Source organism: Mus caroli, chromosome 10 (assembly GCF_900094665.2).
Source record: "Mus caroli chromosome 10, CAROLI_EIJ_v1.1, whole genome shotgun sequence".
Classification (NCBI taxonomy): Eukaryota; Metazoa; Chordata; class Mammalia; order Rodentia; family Muridae; genus Mus; species Mus caroli.
In genome coordinates this window covers 122,059,729-122,063,358 of record NC_034579.1, presented here as the reverse complement: position 1 = coordinate 122,063,358, position 3,630 = coordinate 122,059,729, and positions in this window count along the sequence as shown.

The window sequence follows — 3,630 nt, the reverse complement described above, 5'->3', positions numbered from 1 at the left end:
AATCAATAATGTGAAAGCCTATACAATAAAAAGTTTAGAACCCTGAAGATGGAAACTGAAGATGAGCCAGACACAGGAAGAGTTCCCNTACACTGGGGTTGGTAGGGTTTGTAAATGGTATTCTATAGATTCAATGTGTCTCCCTTTGAAATTCAATGTAATTATTCTCAGAAGTGGAAAAGATAGAAAACACAATCTAAAAATTCAGNTGAAAGTACAGAAGCTCCATATAACCAAAACCAATATTGACCAATAAAAGCACTGCTGGGAGTTCACCATTATTGACACTAATTTATATCACATAGCTGTAAAAGGAAAACACACACACACACACACACACACACACCCCTACCAGAGAAAACATACACACAAATTAATGGTATAGAAGATCAACCAAATATAAATCCTCTCACCCACAGCTATGTAATGTTTAAGCAAAGTACAAAAACAAAAACAAAAAATTATCTAAACAGTACTAGAAAACCTGGATATTAGCAAATAAAAGAATGAAATTTGCTCTTCTTCTCTCTCCCCCAACACACATCATCTTCAAATAGATCAAAGAGCTCAGTATTAGACCAGAAACTCTGAATATTCTAGAAGAAAGAGTAGTGACTACACTCCAGGATACTGGCTCACGTAAAGATGTAGAAGAATTTTAATCCAGCAACATGACTACTCTGGCAAGGCATCACATATAAAGACCTTTTAGGTCTATACGATCTGGGTAGAATACAGACACACATTTAATCCCAGGAGACAGAGGCAAGCAGATTTCTAGTCTGGGTCTGCCTGGTATAGAGCAAGTTTTAGGTAAAGAAGACTTAGGTTCAAACGTGGTTGTACACGCCTTTAATCCCAGAACTCAAGAGACAGAGGCATGCAGATCTCTTGAGTTCTAGTCTGTCAGATCAGCTGTGTCAGTGAGTTGAGGAGCTGTACAGTGGAGTGGAGTTCATGGAATTCAAAGACAGTTTTTACCATAACAGTTTTATAGAGACAGGTTGCAGAGAGAACAGGCTAGACACACATGAAGACAGAAGGAGCAAGAGAATAAGAAACTGGAAGATTAAAAAGATTGTTAGAGTAAGTTTGGGGCCAAGCAGAGCCATTCAGGAGAAGCTGAGAGAAGCAGATTGATTCAATCAGCTTGAAGAGGAGTTTGAGCCAGAACAGCTGTGCTTAACCAGCCAGCCAGAGTTCAGAAAGAAGTAAAAGGGTCAGCTTATTCATCACTAAGCCTCCATGAGGACAGTTACATTAGATGAATAAGTTACTTTTACATAAAGACACTGAATACAACCCAGAAAATAAACCAGGAATCAAGAGGTGGAATGGCCTAGAATTAAATTAAAGCTTCTGTAGGGCAAAGAAAACTTAATCAACTGAAGAGGCAGCCTATAGAATAGGGACATTTTCTATCAGCTACTGTAGTGGTTTGAGTAGGTTTTTCCCCATCCCCCTCCCTGGACTCAGGTGTTTGAATGCTTAGCTCACAAGGAGTGCTACTNTTAGGGGCTGTGTTCTTGTTGGAATAGGTATGGCTTTGTCACTGTGGAGGTGGGNTTTGAGACCCTCCTATCTACCCATGATACAGTCTTCTAGAAGCCTTCAGATCAAGATGTAGAGCTCTCAGCAATTCCTGTGTGATATCTGTTTGGATGCTGCTATGCTCCCTCATTGATGATAATGTACTGACCTCTGAACCTCTAAGCCAGTCCCAATTAAATATTGCCCTTTTTAAGAGTTGCCTTGGTCATGGTGTCTCTTCACAGAAGTAAAGCCCTAAGACAACTATACATCCTGCAGAGGACTGCTTCCCTACACTGAGTTGGGTCGGGCTGGGCATACGAAAGGCTGACTAGCCAGGGAGGAGGGAAAAAAATGCATGATATTTGTAAATCTGATCAAGAACTCTGGTTTTGTGTACTTTGTGGTTTGAAAGAGTGATATCCTCCATAGGGTCCTGTATTTAAATATTCATTTCAAATTGGTGGTGCTATATTGGTGAAGGTTATGGAGCTTATGGAAAAAGCAAACTCATTGGAAAAGTACCTCACTGAATGCAACCTCACCCCACTTCCTGCTTTCTTTTGCTTCCTGTCTGCATTTTAAATGTGATCAACCAGCTTCCTGTTCCAACCATAATCCACTTCTGCCCTTCCACAGTGGACACTTATTCCTCTGTGGGCCTACATTTCACATCTGTCAGAACACTGCTCAAGGAGAGGAAGCACAGGGGCGGCGATAGGCTACATTCAGAGCTCATAGGATGCTGACAGGCCACTCAGGGGAGATAAAACATAGCCTAAGATAAGGGTCCCAGCCCGTGTTTCTCCTGGTAAGAAGTGGCATGGGCTGGGACAGAGGCTGTGGTTCTCAAACTCATAGGCATCCAGACACCACTGGGAACTTTGAAGAACTGAGAAGGGGGAGATTCGGGAATCAGGCCTAAGATGAGTCCAGGACAGAAGGAATCTGGCCTACCTCATGAAAGTGCAAGGAGTGAGGAGAAGCCTTCTGTGGGAGGCTTAGGAGCAGCTCTGTATGACTAAGGCCTTCCCTAAGACAGTCTTTGTTTGTCCTGTTTATTCATGGCAGAAAAGGATGCATAAGATTTACTCAGGGTTGATCAGAGATTACAGAGCTTTCACAGGAGGGAATGTCCAAGAAGGGACGTTTATAGAATAAAGCTTTGGGGTCCATCAAGATACCTCATTAGCAGAGAATTCTGGGTTTCTATGCTATGGAACCAGTTGTCATGGACAACTCAGTGAGGTGTTGTGGTCATGTGTTCCAGGACAAAAACCTGGTTAGGAGTAGATTCAAATGTCTACCATTCTCAATTATGAGAATTGCCAGGATTACTTATCTGCTTGTCCTTACCAGGTTTTCTGTCTGGTGTCTCGGTTCCACTTGCCCCACATCACCTCTGGCATCATGAGCTAAAAGAAACCCTGTTTTCTTGAAGTTGTTTTTGGTCATGATACTTTATCAAACAACAGAAGAATAACTAGAAGAGATATCTTACAGGCCCCGGGAGTGATCTTAATATCATTATCTTGCTAAATATAGATTGTGGGGTGGTGGGCTGTGAACAGACAGCCTGGTCTCCTGTCGAGCAAAGGTCTGGAACCCCAGAGTCCTGGTGGGTGGTTATTTCCACCTGCATGGCACAAAAGGAGTTCAGCCATGCCTCCTGGTCACCTGGCTCCTGTCATGTAGCTACAGCCTCCCACAGCGCCCCCACCCCCCACCCCGCCGCTGCAGAGAGGTATGGGCATCAATCACATAATTGCTGCACCAAGCCCTCCCACATGCAAATAAATTTTCCCCATGCTCTCAGTCCAAGCCAATGAGAAGAACCTGCTGTCAAACCCTGAATCACCCCCAAAACTGTATATAAATCCTATCCAGGGAATAAAAGGTGTGTGAGAACTACTCCATCATCTGAGCCTTTTGTCCTAAGAGCTGTAACACTTGGGAAGAGATCTGTTCTCCTGCCTAAGGCTCTGCTGCACTCATCACTGGCTAGTCTTCCTCTCATTGGCCCAGCCAGACCCAGCTCAGTGCAGGGCAGTTCAGAGTTACCTGGAAGGAACAGCAGAGACAGAGGTGGTGCCAACTGCA